This window comes from Rhincodon typus, chromosome 18 (assembly GCF_021869965.1).
Source record: "Rhincodon typus isolate 14 chromosome 18, sRhiTyp1.1, whole genome shotgun sequence".
Classification (NCBI taxonomy): Eukaryota; Metazoa; Chordata; class Chondrichthyes; order Orectolobiformes; family Rhincodontidae; genus Rhincodon; species Rhincodon typus.
Genome location: NC_063349.1, coordinates 2,877,839 through 2,898,973, shown reverse-complemented (window position 1 = coordinate 2,898,973; position 21,135 = coordinate 2,877,839). Strand labels below are relative to the sequence as shown.

At 41.0% G+C, this 21,135-nt stretch overlaps 1 protein-coding gene across 13 annotated transcripts in view; it reads left to right on the top strand.

The window, feature by feature from the left end:
- Positions 1–21,135, top strand: part of cnot4b (CCR4-NOT transcription complex, subunit 4b) — a 149,741-nt gene that overhangs the window by 695 nt on the left and 127,911 nt on the right. The window lies entirely within an intron of this gene.

Here is a 21,135-nt window from a genome sequence, read left to right as displayed (position 1 = left end):
GCACCCCAGCTATTTACTACTACCCGGAGGCTTCAGCGATACAGCCAGGCCGCGCTGGCCTGCCTCTACCCTCTCCCCACCCCCCCAACCATTCCTCCTCCAGCATCACCGGGGAGCGGCACCACGCCGGGGATTCACCGGCAGAGGGGGGAGAGCAGGCCAGCGGCCGGCTTGGGAGAAAGCCTGTCCTCTTCATAACATTAGAGAGTTGCAATTGCTTTGAATGTGGTGAGAGGAGAGGAATTCGTGTGCTTTTCCTTACCCTCAACCGTTCAGGGGTATCTCCGGGAAAGGTTTGTCCGTCCTTCTCCAAAGCGCAATTTTTATTTCTCCTTTGTACAACCTTTGTGAATTTGCAACATTTCGTTCTTTTTTTTAAAACCTAAAGTTCATTCGCACCTTTTGCAAGTACGTTTAGGGATGGGCAGCGTGTCTAACTTAGCGGGAAGTCTTGTTCTATTTTTGCTTATGAGCAAGTAGGCATGGAACAGGCCAACATTTCGTCTTAAATGTTGCTTCATTGTTAGCAGTTGGGAGGAGTTTATATAAATGAACACAAGGTATGAAGGTTGTTATTTATTTGTCTGGGAATAAGTACAGGCATTTTTGCCCCTAAAAGATGAGCAACAACCATGAAGAACTTTTCAAACAGACATGACTCTTGTTTTTTTTATGTTTCATACTTTATATCTTGGTAATTACAAAGGTTTGATTTATTGAAATTAGAATTGTTCAAGTTTAATTTGGGGAAAATAATGTATGTGTTTCAGGGAATTATAAGTTTGTTTTTGAAGAAAAAACATTAATGTACCAATGAGCTTTGAAGCAGTAACTGAAGCATGAGAGTTTGTGCATAAATTGTTAGTGGGAAATGGAAAGCAAGAGCAGTTGGTCTGATCAAATTGTAAAATAGAATACAAGTTGTGTAGAATTTTTGTCAACATTTTTATGTCCCTAACAGAAGGAAGAGAGTAATTATTACAATTTTGGCTTAAAATTCTGAGGCTGGACTTGCATGAGAAGTCGGACAAAATGGGGGTTACTATGGAGGAATGAAAGCATCATTTTGCCTATATTAACTTTAATTTAAATGAAAAATATATTGATACAGCTGTGTTTTTCCCGAACCTTGTCGTGATGGTCTGTCTTGAATGGTTGCTGTCCTATTTCCGTGGTGCTCTAAATCTAATGCAAATTGTCATTTAACACTTCAGTTTGTAAAACAAAATACTCACAAAAATTGTAACTGACTCTTGGGAAATCTAATGTAGGGTAGTACCTGTTGACAGCCTTGGTTAACTGAATAAACATGGTGCTAAATAAAAACCAAAAGAACTGCAGATGCTGTAAATCAGGAACAAAAACAGAAGTTGCTGGGAAAGCTTAGCAAGTCTGGCAGCATCTGTGAAGAAAATATCAGAGTTAACGTTTTGGGTCCAGTAACTGGACCCAAAAACATGGTGTTATCTAGTACTTGTCATGGAAGAATGATCAACCTATGCAGCAGCAATAGGATTTTATGGATTGCAAAATCTAATCAGGGTGAGTAGTTTGCAGTGTTATGGTGGATGAGAATGTTCCTGCTGTGTATATTATGCAAATTTTGTTCTAATGTATCATAATGAAAGGGGATGGCGTCCACACAAATCTTTGCCTCACTTACTTTCTCTCCCTTATGCCAAGACCTTTTGCTCATTGCTATGATACAGTGCTGTCATATTTGATCTGGGTGGTCATAATTCATGTGCAAGGCTCACCAGGGTGAAACAGGAGACACTGTATTATTCTCCCCACCCAAAGGTGATGGTGCCATTTTTGAAGCACACCAAACTGACTCCATAAGTTTAGTTCAAAGAAGGCATTCAATCTGGGATCTTTGTAAATGTGATTCAGGTGTTCAGCAGAACTTGCTGAGCCTGTCCAAATAGTTTTTAAATCTGTTTGTATGTCAGTTAAACTAACTTGGCTACTGCAGGCTGTTTGTTCCATGGTGAGACATATGAGTGCAATTCTGAATTTTAACATTGAGCTTTGTTTGACTGGTCCTTCTGTTGGGGTGATGTTTCAACAAATTTGGTCCAACTAAGATGGATTAATTTTGGCTATTAGCATTAGTCTGAGCTGTTTTGTGTTTTAAGGTACACTGAACCTGTACCATTTAGTATAAAAATAGACATTCGTTGTCTGCACTAGTGGTTCGTGTTGTTTCTGAAAAACGCAGACAAATCCCCGTAATAATGGTTTATTTGTGTTCCATTTGTTCCTACGTTATATACAAATTAGGTGCAGGGTTAGGCTTATTTGGTTGCTTGAGCCATTTTCACCATGCAATGAGAACGTAGCTGATGTGATACTGCAAATTCTCATTACCTACAATAACCTTTCATGTTTGTTTACCAAGAAACTCTGCTGTAATATTCAAGGACTCTGCTTCCCCTACTGAGAAGCAGAAACCCAAAGGTTCATGAACCTCGAAGATTTCTTCTCATGTGAGTCTTAAACAGGCAACGTCTTGTTTTGAAGCAGGGACCCCGAGTTCTAGATTCTTGCACAAGCATCTTTTCCATAAGTAATATTGAGGGGGTTTGACTCAGTGCATGCTTCAATCAGGTTACTTATTCTTCTGAACAACAGTGGCTACAAGCCTTGTCATCCAAATTTTCTTACTAAGATAAGCTGCCTAGTTCAATTTTAGTATGGTAAAACTTTTCTAAAATCATTCCGAAGCATTTAGATTCTTCCTTAATTAAAGAGACCAGTAATGTGGTTTCACCAATGTGCTGTACAATGAAAGCATAATCTTTTACGTTAGTATTCAGTGCCCCTCTCAATAAACAATAGCATTAATTTAGCTTTCCTAATTCAGAATTGTACTTGGAATAAATATGCATGAATGAATGCTCAATTATGACAGCATAATTTGATAGCTTTGTGGTTGAACACCTTACTGACATTCAGAGTCACCAGAGGAAGTATGATCTCTTTGACCAAGCTTTAGAGTGTACCTGTCTCAGTGCAGGTCTGTGCTTCCAGTTGTGTATGCAGACAGGGGTAACGAATAGCTGCAATGATTAAAAATTTTGTTGCACGTTTTGTTAGATTTTGCACAGCGTCTTTGAAATTATAGCTAATCTAATAAGAATGTGTGAAATTCATTTTGTCACATCACATTAAATAGGTTTTCTGGCTTCATAGCCAAAAGCTTTTGCAAAATCCCCATCTTAATATGTACAAGTCATGCAATGGACTGTGCCCTGCAATAGCCACCTATTCACTGTACTTAACTGATTTGACACAACTTCATTGCCTTGGAGGACTGAAAACTGGAAACACCATGAAAGATTCCTTTATGAATCAGCATTGTTAATTGTGTGTGTTCTGTTTGGATAACTTCGTAATATACACAGCCCAATAAATACTTACAACTTTGTTGTGCAGTAATCTCAGTGCATTCTTACTGCCCATCTAGCCAGCTTGAACATTTAGAATTCTCTTCAGTTTTCTGTTTTTTTACTCAGTGTGGCATTCAGAGTTAATGTACCTGCTGAGTTATGCCTCCAGGCCTTTCAATACATGTGCTAGTGACCAATCTTCCGTGTATGTCTGAGCATACGTTGTGTACTGTTCCGCTTTATATTTAACTTCTTTGTAATCCTCAGACACTTCTGAAGGAGTCGCTGGAGTGACAGTTGAGGTTAATTCTTTTACTTGGTCCTTTTTTGCTGAAAGGGATTGTAAGTGGATTGTAGCATCCCAACTATCTTCCCTGTCTCTAGTAATTGAACCTGACTGACCCTAGTGCATATTATGTAATTTTTTTCCCCAATAGCTTTTGCAATTTTGAGGGAGTAACCTGGAGGAGGGTGGAGGCTGAAGTAGTGCATGAATTGATTTTAAATTTATCTATTCCTCCACTGTCGACTTGCTTGAGTTCAGTTCCAGTGGTGGTATTGTGCCAAAAAGAATAGATGCAAAATCTGTGGGTGTTTTTAGTGCGTATGAGGCATTCCCATTTTGCTTGGATGTCGAGCAGTTTATATTGCTCGGTGATTTGTTTATCTTTCAGTCCAGTGTAGTACCATATAATCTTGCAAAAATGACCACTCTCAATTTTGGTACCAGATCTGCTTCAAGGAGAGCAACGGGCATGTAACAGCCATCCTGGCTGCAGTGATGATGCACAAGTCTGTAACTGTTCAATGTCTTGTTTAGACTGTTGAAGCATTATTGTCATTCATACCTGTTGCATCAGTAAAGCAGGGAAATGGCCTGCTTTGTTATCACCCATCTGTATAGGCCAAGGCTGAGGCTTGAGTGTAATGCCTCCAAAAGCAGAGGCTGCAGGGAAACTAGCAGGAAAACATTTCGGCTTTTTGCGTGTTCAGATCCTAGTGGCAATGCTGTGAATGAGAAATGTGAAGTATTTAGGGGTCCAGCTGAATGTTTTGAAGATATCCCTATATTTCACTTCAGAATTAACACTTAAATCAGGAAATTTTTTAACTTGCTTTTTCTTGGAATCCCTAGAACAGGATCAGGGCTCTTAATTCTGTTCTGCCATTCAATTAACGCGTGGATGACCCGTGAGCTACAACATATGTCTGCCTTTGCCCCATTTTCCTTCATACTTGTGAACGAGTAAAAAAAAATGAAACTTCATTTAAAATTAAAATCTAAAACTCAATGTAGCTACTGCAGTGGATTGCCCTTAATACAGATATTTCCATTTTTGGTAGGTCTAAGTGTGCAATCTAAAATTAATTTGAGCCACTTAGTCCATTTCATTATCATCAGGAGTATCTTTATTTTGCACTTTTGAGAGCCTAACTCAGATTGAAAAGTGGGAAATGAGCAAAGCATCATGATTTTGTGCTTGGAATGTTTTTCTGTGACTGAGGTGAGGGTAGAGGAATCTTTTATTCGAGCTCTACTATATGCTAAACTGACAATACCCAAAATGCCAAATGCTCTGTTATTCACAAGACAGGTCTACGACAAAAAACCATGATGAAAATGTGTCGAAGTTTAACTTCAGTATTCTGCTGGACATTGAGCGTAAAATAGTTTTCATAGATCTGCAGTGAATTGGAATAGTCACAACAGGGAGTTAACCCACTGATAATTCATGCGGCAATGATTTGTCCGTATAAGAGGAGGTAAGGTCATATCTAAGATTTTTTTTTTATTGTTGTTGCCATCTATTAAGAGTCATGGAGTCATACAGCATGGAAACGGATCTTTTGGTCCAACTTGTCCATACCAACCATGTTTCTGAAACTACTGTTGTCCCATTTGCTTGCAGTTGGCCCATATCCCTCTAAACCATTCCTATTCAGGTACCTATCCAAATATCTTTTAAATGTTGTAACTATACCTGTATCTACCACTTCCTCTGGCAGCTCTTTCCACATATGAATCACCTGTGTGTGAAAAAGTTGCCCTTCAGGTCCCTTTTTTTTTTTTAAAATCTTTCTCCTCTCTCCTTAAAAATGTTCCCTCTAAATTTGAACTCCCCTACCTTAGAGAAAAGACCTTTGTATTCACCTGCATCTCATGATTTCGTAAACCTCTAAGGTCACCCCGTCAACCTCCTACACTTGAGGGAAATAAGTTTGCAGCCTCTCCTTATAATTCAAACCCTTTGGTCCCAGTAGTATCCTCGTGAATCTCTCTGCATCCTTCCTGATTTAATACACTTCCTACAGCAGGGCAACCAGAACTATACACATGCTCTGAAAGTGGCTTAACCAACACACTGTATAACTGCAACATGACTCCGATACTCACTGCTGTGACCAATGAAGGCAAGTGTGCCAAATGCCATCCTCACTACCCTGTCTACCTATGATGCTACTTTCAAGGAACTATGTACTTAAACCCCGAGGTGTCTCTGCTCAACGAGACTCCCCAGGGCCCTACCATTTAACTGTGTAAGTCCTGCTCGTGTTTGACTTCTCAAGTTGCAACACCTTGCGTTTATCCAAATTAAACTCCAATTGCCATCCTTCGGACCAATTGATCGAGATCTCTTTCTAATCTTGGTTAACCTTCTTTACTGTCCACTGTTAAACCAAGTTTGGTGTCATTTGCAAACTTACTAACCATTTCCTCCTACATTCTTATCCAAATTATTTGTATAAATGAGAAACAATAGTGGAACCAGCACTGACGCTTGCAGCACATGGCTGGTCAAAAGCATCCAGTCTGAAAAACAACCCTCAACTGCCACCCTCCATCTCCTACTGTTATGCCAATTTTGTTTTGAATTGGCAACCTCTCCCTCGATCACATGTAATCTAACTTTACTGGCCAGTCAACAATGCAGAATTTTGTCAAAGGCATTGCGAAAGAGAGGAAGACAGGAAAGCCAAATCTTGTCTGTGCCATGTTTTGATGTCTGCAATGTCTGAACGCATTCCACAGTACATAGATTATTCTTGAGCTTCAGTCAAAAGAGGCAGGCAAAATTGCCCCAAAGGTCCCAGATACAGCCAGCACCTACCTGAAATTTTACTTTTTTTTTAGTTGATGTTGGTTCAAGGTTAAAAGAACTCCACATATAATGCCAGTTTGAGGCCTTAATTGATGCATTGTAATCATAGAAGATCAGAGTGAGTCCAGACAAAGAAATTATTTATGGTAAGTGAGTAAGTTTTAGTTTTCACAAGTTTCGAGTACTCTGAAATGCAGCTTTCGGACAACATGCCAGCTTTTGTGCCGTTGCAAATAAGAAAACATGTTAACCTATTCTGTTGCCATCTTAAGGGACTCTATTTGCATTTTAATGAGTTTTGTCACCAGGATTTGTTACGTGGTGAAATTCCCAGACTAGTCTTAGCTATGTCATGTTGATGTTTTTGCTTCTTGGTTTGTCAGGAGAGTTTTGAGCTGAACAATGAGGGCAAATCACCAGCCAGTATGAATGTGTGCTGGAGCAGTGAAAAATTAAGTCCTGAATTAAAAGGTTGCTATCTTTTGTAGTAGGAAAATGATGCATTGAAAGTTTGTGTTAAATGGCGTCTTCAGTGTTAATAGATATCCTAAAACATCTTGTATGAGAAAGCATGGATGCTGAATTGTAGATGAAGAGTTAGAAGAAACTTGTAGGTTGTTCGTTACTTAGTTGGCACCAAGTAATCGCTCTGGCAGAAAAACGTTTTGCACACATATAGAACACTTTGAAGACTTGTGTGCAAATAGAGAAAATGAGTGCCAAGCAAAGAACCTTGGATTATGCTGAAGGTAATCATGTGATTGCAAAAAGAAACCATTGCTGGAAATGTCATTTGTGGTGGAGTCAAGCCTGAAACTATTCTGTGCAGGTAGATTGACATTTAAGACAGTACACTCTACAACGTTGCTTTAGCTTGCTGAACTTGGTGATGGTCTGTATCCATGACTGTTGAAGATGAGAATTGGTCCAAGCACACAACACAATTGTTGGAACAAATTTGCTTCAGATCAAGATATTTTTCCACTTAATGGGGAAAATCTTGGGAGCAATGTAACATGGCAAACTGATCTAATCCATGTCAGTTTTGTTCTTTCAACAAGTTATGTTAAAGTTTAGTGTTTGCAGCACCAAAGCCTATCCTGTAGAAGCGTGTGAATGGTGGACATGGAATTTTTTTTTTGTTTCTAACTGGTGGAATTTCCATACTGGTATTCGGCACAGATTATGGCATTTGTCTGCAATGTTTTTGTCAGCTGCATCACACGTGTACTAACTGGAAGTGCTCACTCACCTGTTGAATGTCACATTGGTTCTGTTGATGCTGTCTGACCCCAGTAAGCTGGTCAGTTCAAGTCTAGACCTAGTGTCCTGAACATATAATTGCACTTGATGGGTCAGTGCACTGGTGCTTTGTCAGAGCCATTCTCTCAATGTCCTGTGCTCAGGTGTGAGTAAAAGATCCTGTGGCATTGTTAGAAGTGGACCAGGGACTTTGCCTGATAAATAGGCCAGCCTACTTTCTTCAAAGATCAAAACAATATGACTGCTTCAAAAGTAATTTCAAGATTTGGTCTTTGAGCATATCTAGCAATGTGTTGAGACTTTGCATAAATAAAAAGCAAAATACTGTATGTGTTGAAAATCTGAAATGCTGAACAGGTCAAACATCTTCTGTCAAGGAAAAAAGATGTTAACGTTTCAAATATTTTAAGTTCCATCAGGACTTCTATACGTCAACTTTTGACTCTTTGCAACTTGTCTTGAGTGGAGTGTAAAGCTTGCAGTTTCTGCTTTTTAAAAGAGGAATCTGTCAGTTACCTCCACTGGCTTTAGTCTATGCCCAGTTAATTTAGTTTTCATCAACAGGGAAATTGGTTTAAATTCTGCAATTGCCAGTATACTGTGCTGCTTTTTGTTTTCTGCCCTGAACATGTTGATGACTTATTTTTTTCTTAGACTGTTGTTTGGTAGTATAAAACTTGAGTCGTGTTGATGAACAACAAAAAGTGGACACTTGCCAAGCAATCAGTACTTCGTTCTCATACAGTATAGATGTTAGTTTTCTCCTCTGGCTTTTCTTGCAAATTGTCCTGATCGGTAGAAGACAAAAAAGTTTTGATGTCCTTGTGTAATCTCGTTCTTTTCATCAGAATCAAAAAAAATCTCATTTTTGGGACCCATCTGCAAGACTATTTTTGTCAGGTTTGTTGATACATCACAAATAAATTCTCGTGGCGTTGGGTAGACAATGGACCCAATCATTTTCTATTAGGAATTGAGAATAGGCATTTGGCTTTTCAAACAAGTCACACCATTGAATTGGATCATCACTAGTTAGTATCTTAGCATCAAGCTTGTGGGTTTCATAGCCCTGAAGCCCTTAATCAAAAATAAATGTCAATTTAATTAAGTTTGACACTGTCAATTGATTCTACGGTGTTTTTTGGCAAGGAAGTTAGATTTCCTTCATCCCATGGAAGATGACTCCTAAGTTGTTAAATGTTTATTTTAAGGTGACGCCCCTTTGTCTGAACCCAACCCATCAGGGGGAATATTTTTTCTTGATCCACCTCATCCTTCTGTGGGTCACTGTACGCATGAAAATTCGACACCCTATAACAATCTACCTGCAAGTCATACAGATTCCATCTGTGCAGCTTTAACTAATAATTAGCCCAGGGGTCAATCTGGTGAATCGTCTGTACTGTTCGCCCTCCAAGAGCATCGCCAGTATTCTCACCAAGGTACAACGCTCAGAACTAAATTGAGTACAATAACTGGAGTCTAACAAGAGTTTGTAAAACTGATTTCCACTCATGTTCCAACATTCCATGATCCTTTTAAATATTTTTGAGTATCTGTCCATTAGAGTTTAATGATTGCAGTACTTGGAACCCTAAGTCTCCATTTGCTCCACAGTTCTTAGCATCTCATCACTTGAAAAAGATGCTTTTTGGGTGTGACTGTTCATTCGGCACATTAATATCAGTGTGCTACAATATTGTCCACTCACTTAATATGTTAATAACTCTTTCGATCTTTCTGCTCATCTCCACATGGTTACTGTGTTGCCTGAATTTAGTGTTTTTAGCAACCTAAGATGACTGAATCAAGTTTCTTTGAAATCTAAGGAAACACTTAAAGCTATACTATAGGTCTTTGAGGACCATCGTGCATGTTGCATCCATGCCCATAATACATGTGTTATCTCAGCTGCTAACCAATATCTTCCCCATTGTCATATGGTGTATATGATTCCACTCAATCACATTTTTAGAATGCCTTCTGGTAGTCCATATCATAGCATTGATCAACACTTGGCCAATAAAAACGCTAAATATAGGTGATGCTGGAAATAGGAATGAAAACCAGACTTCACTGTGTATGTTCAGCAGGTTTTTGCCCACTCAACCTGTTTGTATTGCTTCACAGACTCTGTGTCAACTGCACCACTTGGCTTCCACAAGTGATTTTAACATCTGCAAACTTAGGACATCCACTTCATCACCCAAATTGTCAGTATATATTGTAAGTAATTGCTCCTAGAAATGATTACTGAAAATGACTCTCTCCACACATGCTGTCAGACTGATTGAGTTTCTCACTTTGTTGTTTGTTTCATATTTCAGCATCAGCTGTATTTTGCTTTAGTTTTAACTATTAGCCAGTCTATCTATGCTAATACTGCACCCAATATTGTAGATTCTTATTAAGCCTCATGTGGTACCTTCATAAAATGCCTTGTGAAAAGCTAAATGTGACATCGTCCGGATCCCTTTTAACAAGCCCGATTTGTTACCTCTTCAAAGAATTGTAATAAGTTTATCAGGCTTGAATTCTGTTTCATGAAGCTATGTTAACACTGATTACATTACGTATGATCTGCCAATAAATCCTCTAATAGATTCTGCATCAATTTCACAACAACAGGTAAGTAGCCTAGCATTAGCTTCCCCCATGCTTTCCCCCCCCCCCACCTCCCAAAAACACCACCACTCCATTTTTTGGTCAAGGCTGTTGCATTGGCCGTTTTCTAAACCTCAAGACATTTTGAGAAAGCAGTGTTTGCTGACACTGGAACTGAGGTACAGTTGCACCTTCATGCTCACTCGTGTGCACAGTTGGAGACCCCTTATGTCTGTACGTCTTGTGCAAAGTGTGCACTGCTCATGCGCACAATACGGGTGTGACATTGACATGGGGTTCGAGGACCTCCAAGGAGGTGTCAAGTTCTCTGCTCCTGACCGGTGCGCGCTCCCCCCTCGCGTGCCCTCCCCGCGCCCTCGTGCTCTCTTCTCCCTCCCCCCTCCTCATCTTTGCCGTGTTGCATGGCTTTTCTTTCTGTTTGTCTTTTACCTTGGTTAAGCATGTTTGGCTTATTCCATTTCTAGAATCCTCCTTTGTCAAATGATTATATTTTTGTTGAGACTCATGAACTATTTTCTGAAACATATACGTTAGCAGATCCAAAAAGGCCTAATCCGAGGTAGGATCTTCAACATTGTCCTCAGAAATTATCCTGACTACATTTTGAACTTTTCTTCAGGGTTACCTCTGTTAATTTCATTTTCCCAATCTACAAAATTAAGGTCAGTATAATTAATGTACTGCCTTTTTTCAACATGGCCTTATTGTCTCCTAGTATCTCTCTATCCTACAGAAAGGCTGGTGTTGAGCCTCTAGATTACTCCCATTGTCTTCACTCCCTTGTTCACTTCTTTCACTCAACCTGGAACAGCTCTCTTCTATCCCACTACTCATGCCAGTACTCCATGAACAGAAGCCCATTCAATTCATGGCAATCGCTGAGCCACTCATTTAACTCTTGACTTTATTTAGTCTTTGCCAGGTGTGATTAATCTGTACTTGGCAGTGAGCATTATGGTGAGGCCACTAACATTAACTGTTAGTGAAGTTGAAACTAGAAAGAGATCTTGGTTACCACGAAGGCATCTCCATGATTTCATGTCCTTCAGATGGTTCCCTATACTGGTATTTTGCAGACAGACTACATTGGAACACATGGAAGAACCTGGAGATGCAAGGCTTGAGTCATAGATGCACATTAATCGTGCCGGAATAATTTGGGTCTTGTCAATTCTTTGCGATTTTTAATAGGAGGATAAGATTTAATTCCAGCCGAATAATCTTTGTGACACTGAAATAAACTTTAAAAATTTATTCATGGAATGTGGGTGTCTCTGGTTGGGCCAGCATCTATTGTCTGTCACTTGTTGTCCTTGAGAAGGTTGTGTGGTGAGCTGTCTGTCGAACTGCTGCAGTCCATTTTGTATAGGGAGACCCATGTGTTGTTAGGAAAAGTTAAGATTTTGACCTAGCGTCAGTGAAGGAGCAGTGATGTATTTTCAAGTCTGGGTAATGTGGGAGCTTTTAACATGGTGATCCCATAAATCTGCTGCCCTTCTGCTTTTAGATCATAGAGATTGTAGGGTTTGGAATGTCTTATTTGATAAACCTTGGTGAGTTTCTGCAGTGCATCTTGTTGATGAATCACACTGCTGTTGGTGGTGTAGAGTATGAAAGTTGTGGATGTGATGCCAGTCAAGCAGGCTGCTTTCTCATGGATGATCTCTAGCCGCTTGTGTTGTTAGAACTACACCCATCAAGGCAAGTGGGTTATCCATCATATTTCTGACGATCTGTGAAAAGGCTTTGGGCCGTCTAATTTTTTTTTGTTTAAATCCAGAAGTTCTGTCACACTGAATTGAACAGTTTTATTCCCGCCACCAAATTGCTCAGGTTAATGAAAACAGTAACATATTCTCCTAATCAAGATGTTCAGAGATATTATTATTAACCACTTCTGGAGCAGGTAGGACTTGAACCCAGGCCTCCCAGTCCCATTCCACCACAAGAGGGCCGCTGTGTTACTTTGCATCTTTATCCATGACAACTAAATCAACTGTTTCCAATTTATCAATTTAACTGCAAAGCCCATCAGGCAAAGTAATAGCACCGAAGATGAGGGAGTGGTAGGGCAGAGTGCATCTAACTATGAATGACAATTTAAAAGCAAGGTCAAGACTTTTACTAACTTGGTTTCCTACCTCCTGTGCCATGTTTCTTCCCCCTTTTTAATTTCTGAATGTGATTTAACATTTAATTATTCTAACAGACAAGTCCAGGTTGAGACTCTGTATGTCTCTCTGGATTCCTTGATATGGACAAGAAGATATGCAGTTGTTATCCCTTTTTCACGCAGGTCTTCGATCTCTTATTGCAGGCACTGTGCCAGAATAGCTTTCCATCACTGTGTTCCAGTGTAAACATCCATATGATGTCAGTGAGCAAGTGGAATGAATTCTTAGTGTTGTTCATTGACCACTGACTGAAAAATGTGGGCCAGAATCTTTACAATGAAACTGCCTCAAACCTGAATTACATTCAAATTCTTGGTGCTGTGACTTGCACAGTGGAAAAATGCAATTTCAGTCTGTATGATCCCAGTTCAATCCGTACCGCATGTTGGTGTTATGACAGGAGAACATAGAATATTTTGTTCAAACAACATCAGTATTGCTGCTTGTTGACACAACCCGGCACTCTGGTTTGATACTCAATTGTGGAATGTAAAGAAATTGAAAGCACCAAAGCATTTATCTTTAATCACTGACCTGTTAGGTGGAATTTTTAGTCTTTACTTTTGTGCCACTCCAATAACCTGATTGCAAACTTGAGTGTCGACAACCTTTATTTGATAATCAAGTCTCCATTTTGTGTTGGGTGGCTTTTATTTTCATAACAATCCTGAACCAGGGCCACCTGTTTGAGTTGTTATATTTGAGCCACAGATTTATATTTCACTTCATCAGACCTGGTTTGAGAACTGAGGTTCACTAGGTGAGTAGAACTTCGAGCAGTTTTGGAAGCCCTTAAATTTCAGCAATGTACAAACGAGGAGCAAGTTACTGTGAAGTGGTGTTAGATTATTGGGAATAATTGATCTCAGGCATGCAAATGTATTTTCTCATTCATGTGACTTTGTGTTTTAAGTTTCTTTGATCAATTGTTTGCTTTTAGACTTGAATGGCATGGTGGCTCAGTGGTTAGCACTGCTACCTCACAGCGCCAGGGACCCAGGTTCGATTCCAGGCTTGGGTGACTGTCTGTCTGTGTGGAGTTTGCACATTCTCCGTCAGGTGCCCCGGTTTCCTCCCACAGTCCAAAGATGTGCAGGTTAGGTGGATTGGTCAAGATAAATTGTCCATAGTGCCCAGGGATGTGCAGGGTGGGTTAGCCATGGGAAATGCAGGTCTTTGGGGGTAGGGTGGGAGTACTGGGTCTAGGGGTCAAGGTGGGATGCTCTTCAGAGGGTTGACATGGACTTGATGGGCTGAATGTTTGTTTTCTTTCTGCAGTGTAGGGATTCAATATTCTAGGATTGAAAATGCTGATTAAATTGGTTGTGCTGTAACTACACCCGAAAACCAGTGGTGGTACTGTTGCTAGGGTACATGATGCCTTAATGGTAAAGTTAGACTAATAATCCAGAAACTCAGCTAATGTTCTGGGGACCCAGGTTTGAATCCTGCCACAGCAGATGGTGGAATTTGAATTCAATTTTAAAAAAATCTGGAATTAAGAATCTACTGATCACCATGAAATCATTGTCGATTGTCAGGAAAACCCATCTGGTTCACTAATGCCCTTCAGGGAAGGAAACCTGCCACCCTCACTTAGTCTGGCTACGTGTGACTTCAGACCCACAGCAATGTGATTGACTCTCAATTGCCCTCTGAAACGGCCTCGCAAGCCATTCAGTTGTACCAATTGCTACAAAGTCTCAAAGAAATGAAACCTGACAGATCATCTGGCATCGACTGAGGCACTGGAAAAGACAACGACAGAAACAGCCCTGTCGACCCTGCAAAGTCATCCTCCTAATTCTGGCAGTAGCCCCCAGGTATTACGGAGTGCTGTCTCACAGACGAATTAAGCAACAGACTGACATTGAGTCCTCAACATTGACTCATGCCTTCAGATTAAACATTGGCCAGGAGACCTCCTGATTACCACATACCATCCTCCCTCAACTGATGAATCGGTACTTCTCCATGTTGCACAACACTTGAAGGAAACACTGAGGATGGCAACGGCACAAAATGTACTCTGGATGGAGGATTTCAATGTCCGCCACCAAGAGTGGTTGGCAGCATAATACAGATCAAGCTGGTCAGGTTTTAAAGGATATAGCTGCTAGACTGGGTCTGTGGCAAGTGCTGAGGGAACCAACAAGAGGAAAACCTCATCCTTATCAGTCTGCCAGCTGCAGTGTCATCGGTCCATGACAGTATTGGTAAGAGTGACCACCGCACAGTCCCTGTGGAGATGAAGTCCCACCTTCACATAGAGAAAACCATCCAGCATGTTGTTGTGTGGCACTATCTCCATGCAAATGGGACAGACTTCGCACAGATCTAGCAACTGGGCATCCATGAGGTGCTGTGGGCAATCAACAGTAGCAGGTTTGTACTACAACACAATCTGTAACCTCATTGCCCAGCATATCCCCCACTCGACCATCAAGCCAGGGGATCAACCCTGGTTGAATGGAGAGTGCAGGAGGGCATTTCAGGAGTAGCACCAGGCATACCTGAAGATGAGGTGTCAGCCTGGTACAGCTATCAAACTGGGCTACTTGGACGCCAGACAGCAAAAGCAGCAGTGATAGACAGCTAAGTGATCCGACAACCAATGGGTCAGATCTAAGCTCTGCAGTCCTGCCAGATCCAGTCATGAATGGTTGTAGTCGATTAAACAACTTACTGGAGGAGGCAGCTCCACAAATATCCCCATCCTCAATGATGGAAGAACCCAGCACACCCATTAATGCAAAAGATAAGGCTGAGGTTTTTGCAGCAATCTTCAGCCAGAAGTGCCAATTCGTTAATGATGTCGGCATCCTCCAGTGGTCCCCCCAGCATTACAGGTACCAGTCTTCAGCCAATTCGATTCACTCCACATGATATCAAGAAACGGTAGGAGACACTGGATACTGCAGAGGGTATGGGGCCTGACAACGTTCCGGCAATAGTACTGAAGACTTGTGCTCCAGAACTTGCTCCCCTAGCCAAACTGTTCCAGTACAGTTACAACACTGGTGTCTACCTGTTAATGTGGAAAATTGCCCAAATACGTCCTGTACATAACTGGCCGGGTTGGATTTGTCCTGCTTTTTATTGCCCCATCAGTGTCCTCTTGATCACCAGTAAAGTGATGGAAGGTGTCATCAACAGCTATCAAGCAGAACCTGCTCAGTGCTGCTCCAGTTTGGGTTCTGCCAGGGCCACTCAGCTTCTGACCTCATTACAGTCTTGGCTCAAACATGGACAAAAGAGCTGAATTCCAGAGGTGAGGTGAGAGTGACAACCGTGGACGTCAAGCCTGCATTTCATCAGGTGTGACATCAAGGAGCCCTAGCAAAACTAGAATCAATTGGTATCAGGGGGCAAACTCTCTGCAGTGATTGGAGTTATGCCTGGCACATAGGAAGATCATCGTGGTTGTTGGATGTCAATCATCTCGGCTCCCGGACATCTCTGCAGGAGTTCTTCAGGGAAGCGTCCTTCACCCAACCATCTTCAGCTGCTTCATCAATGACCTTATCTCCATCATAAGGTCAGAAGTGGCGATGGTCGCTGATGATTGCACAGTGTTCACCATTCGTGATTCCTTAGATACTGAAGCAGTCCATGTTCAAATGCATCAAGATCTGGACAATATCCAGGATTGGCCTGACAAGTGGCAAATAACATTTGTGCCACACAAATGCCAGGCTATGACCATCACGATGAGAAAATCTAACAACCTCCCCTTGACATTCAATGGTGTTACCATCACTGAATCCCCCACTATCAACATCCTGGGGATTATCATTGACCAGAAACTTAACTGGACTCACCATATTAACACAGTGGCTCCAAGAACAGATCAGAAGCTAGGAATACTGCAATGAGTAATTCACCACCTGGCTCCTCCAAGCCTGTTCACAAGGCACAAGTCAGGAGTGTGATGGATTCCTCCCCACTTGCATGGATGGGTGCAGCTCCAGCAACACTCAAGCTTGACATCATCCAGGACAAAGCGGCCTGCTTGATTGGCACCACATCCACAAGCATTCACTCCCTCTATGGCTGACGCTCAGTAGCAGCAGTGTGTGCTATCTACAAGATGCACTGCAGCAATTCACCAAAGATCCTCAGACAGAACCTTCCAAACCCCCGACCACTTCCATCTAGAAGGACAAGGGTAACAGATATATGGAAACACCACCACCTCCAATTTCCCCTCCAAGCCACTCACCATTATGACTTAGAAATATATCGCCATTCCTTCATTGCTGGGTAAAATCCTAGAATTCCCTCCCAAGCGGCATTGTGGGTCAACATACAGCAGGAGGACTGCAGCAGTTCAAGAAAGCAGCTCCCCACCACCTTCTCAAGGGTAACTAGGGATAGGCAGTAAATGCTGGCCAGCCAGCGATGCCGACACCCCACAAATGAATTTTTTTAAAAAAACCTTTTAACTGTTATAATTAAAGCAGATTTAATTTTCTAGTGCTGTTGTATTGTGAACTTCAATTGAGAGCAACCAACAGAATATCAGGGAATTAAGTCATTTGAAGTGAGCTGTTGATGTGGGATTGAGTGGGTAGATCATAGGTATGAAGATTGCATGCTGGACGGGATGGCTGTAGATTCTGTTAGAATGAAACCATTTACAATTTCCATCCTTGTTTTCAGAATCCTTAGTGACTGTTGTTCCTCTATCCCTACCTCCTACAACCCTTTGAGATTTTGCTCCTCTGATTCTAGCTTGAATATTCTTGATTATCATCACTTCACCAATAATTTCAGCTCTTGATATTTTTAGTTACGTAACTCAATTAATAATTCAGAAGAAACATCTTTAATCAAGGTGGCATGGAGCTTGTTATCAGTGTTTAGAAGGGAGAAGAGAATAGAGAGTAGAATTATGGTTTTCAGTGAGGAAAGATGAGGGAAGGCTGAAATGGAAGATTACATGGACAATAAATGCTAACATGCACTGGTTGTTTCTGTGCCATATGTCATATGTAATGGGCAATTCAAGAAGAGTTCGTTGCAAACACTTTTTTGCATCTTCTGTCCCAGTGTTGGGGGGGTGTGATTAGTTCTTGAGTATATTCACTGCAGACGTTGCAAGATTTTATTTTTCTTTTTGGTGTTCAAATATCATCAGGAATGTCGCTTTGAGTTGAAACCAAATAGGATCTTGGTGAATGGCAGCGCAGATTTCATGAGCCAGCTAATGTTGTTCAACTCTTCTTTCTTGTGGGGAGGATAAAATCACACTTAGCAAGTACAGCATTGAAGCGTTCAATAAGAATGCACTAAGAGCTACTGTAGAATGCTATTTCATGTTAACTAGAGGTTTCTGAAGGACAGACGTGACTTAAGAGTCACTTTGAAAGAGATGTAAGCGATTGTTTGTTTTCTAAGAAATGGGCTGTGACTTCTTTATTCTTGATTGCGTGGGGCCGATTATAAACTTACCTTAGAATGTTTTATCATATGAATAGGAAAATACCATGGATATAAAGATTCTCTGAAAGACAACAATAAAATGGTAAATAATTAGTTTTGCTGATCCAAATGGAGTATCCTCCTCGTTTCCACTATCAATGTCCTGAACTAAAATGATGTCCATGACATTGAGGGAATTCTTGAGTCTGTTCCAAACACTAGCATCCAACTGTTTGTTCCAGTAGTTCAATTTCTGGACTAGAGGTTACAATGTGCAAAATTTAGTTCACAGTGCATTTGAATAAAATCATGATCGTTCTCTGCACATCAGTAGCTTGGCTGAATTGAAGGAAAAAAAAATCTGCATCAATCCTTGATGTAACCTTTAGCTGCAGGCTCTTAGCTAGGTAGTGTTGAAATGAGGTACATATGTGTAAGAAAGGGTGAAATTTGAAACATAGTAAATAGGCCATTTGACCCATCCAGCACACTCCACTATTCCACATGATCTCCGCTGATCCTTGATCGCAATGTCATGTGCCAAGGAGACTGCAAATTTGTTTGCTCTCAAGCTCTTGATACTGCCTGTGTGGGGTTGCTTTATGTTGTTTGATACATGTCCATACGTTGTTAAAGTTCAGAAGTGATTCTATCTAAGAAGTTAAATTCAAGGAAATTTGAGGCTTTTGCCCTGTGTAGTATTTGAATCTGGTTGTGGATGAAGATGAGATTTTATTTGTGAATCTGGCACTAAGCAAGTGTTCATGTAGCTCGTAGACAGGTATTCGTAAAACGATAAGGTGGTGTTAGTTGATGCAGACTAGCAATTTCTTCTGATTATGATGGTCAAAGCAAGAGGGTTAAAAACTTAACATTCAGGGTGATGGCAGAAAGCACTGACTGCAGAAACATAGTCAAAAATCTCAAACTCACTCCACCAAAAGCAGTTCCTATGCCCAGTTGCTTAGAAGCGACAATCAACTAAATGAATAGAAGGCTGAAGTATTTTGTATGTCATGCTGAAACTATTCGATTCACTACTGTGCACTGCTGACCAAAGCTGGACACAAAGAAGACATTGAAGGAAGGGAGATGATATGTTAGAGGGTTTGAGTAAGTTAAGACGAAAGAGTGAAGAGCTGCATATAATTGAGCCTGGGGAAAACGTTAAAGGAGATTTTGGAGATCTGTTATGTGGCAACTAAGGTGATAAATAGTGACTCCAAAGCAATCTCATATATGCAGACTAATGAAAGGCAATTTTAGGACTCATTGAAAAGTTTGTCGGATGTGTATTGAACACTTGGGAGTGGCCCTGGGCTACTTGGGATAACTTGCCAAAAACATAGCCATTTGATATCAGGCAACCAGCAAGTTCTTTGTGTAGGAGTGATATGAATTCTCTGCTGCATGCTCATACTTTTGATAATTGCTCAATGTCTTGTCTAATCCTTCAATCATCTTGGACATCTTCATTTGATTTCCCTTAATCTTTTACATTTGAAAGAATATAAACCTAGTTTATGCAAAATGCCTCTCCATAACCAGTGATGTAATAATGAGATCATCTGTTTTAGTAACATTGGTGGAATGGCAAATAACGGACAGAATACCAGATATCAGGAAGGCCCCTCAAGCTGCTTGAAATAGTGCCGTGGGATCTTTAGCATCACCTGGGAGAGCAGTTGGATCCTTGGTTTCATGTCACATCCAGAATATCCCCCTCAAACTGTGCAGCACTCCCTCAGTAAAGGCACAAAGTGGCTCTCTGGCAGAAAGCAGAGTGGGTTTAAAAGGGTCTTTGTCAAGATGGCAGCTGGTGACTAGTGGTGTTCCCCAAGGGCCAGTGTTGGGACCAGAACTTTTCACTTTATTCATTTAATGATCTAGATGAAGGAACTGAGGGCATTCTGGCTAAGTTTGCAGATGATACAAAGATAGGTAGAGGAACAGGTAGTATTGAGGTGGGGAAGCTGCAGAAGGATTTGGACAGGTTAGGAAAGTAGGCAAAGAAGTGGCAGATGGAGTACAATGTGGGAAAGTGTGAGGTCATGCACTTTGGTAGGAAGAATAGAGGCATAGACTATTTTCTAAATGGGGAGAAAATTCAGAAATCTGAAATGCAAAGGGACTTGGGAGTTCTAGTCCAGGATTCTCTCATGGTAAACTTGCAGGTTGAGTCAGTAGTTAGGAAGGCAAATGCAACTTTGGCATTTATTTTGAGAGGACTTGAATGTAAAACCAGGGATGTACTTCTGACGCTGTATAAGGCTCTGGTCAGACCTCATTTGGAATAGTGTGTAGTTTTGTGCCCCATATCCCAGGAAGGACTTACTGCCGTGGAGCAGGTTCAGAGGACATTCACAAGAATGGTCCCAGGAATGAAAAGCTTAACACAGGAGGAATGTTTGAAGACTCTGGGTTTATACTCGATGGAGTTGAGAAGGATGAGGGGGGGATCTAACTGAAACCTACAGAATACTGAATGGCCTGAGCAGAGTGAATGTTGGAAAGACCTTGAACACAGCCTTAGAGTAAAGGGAAGACCTTTTAGAACAAAGATAAGGAGAAACTTCTTCAGCCAGAGAGCGGTGAATCTATGGAATTCACTGCCGCAGAAGGCTGTGGAGGCCAGGTCATTGAATATATTTAAGATGAAGATAGGTTCTTGATTGTCAAGGAGATCAAGGGTTATGGGGAGAAAGGGGTTGATAAACTTATTAGCCATGATTGAATGGCGGAGCAGACTCAATGGGCTTGAACGGCCTATTATCTTGTGGTCTTAGAAAGTGTCACTCTGGATTTTTGTGCTGAAGTGAGACGAGCCTGTGATGTGCTGAGCCTGGATCTAGAAGTCCTGCTTTCAACCATGTATCACCAACTTTCATTGGTTTCTGTCATGAAGGGCTGGCAGTTGTTCTGGGTGTCCTATATGACCCTGATGACACTCCATTTAATGGAATATCTTTGGTTTGACTAGCAATGCCATTTTTCAAAGAGATTTCTCTTAGCTTATTATAATTGTGACTTTGAAGGGTGTGATGATCCTGTATAGGGTTTGCAATCAGTTCAAACCATAGTGTGGCTGGTCATGATAGTAAGCTTGGTAAATCTGATCATGAGTGGTTTAGTACTTAAATAAACTGACCTTAAAAG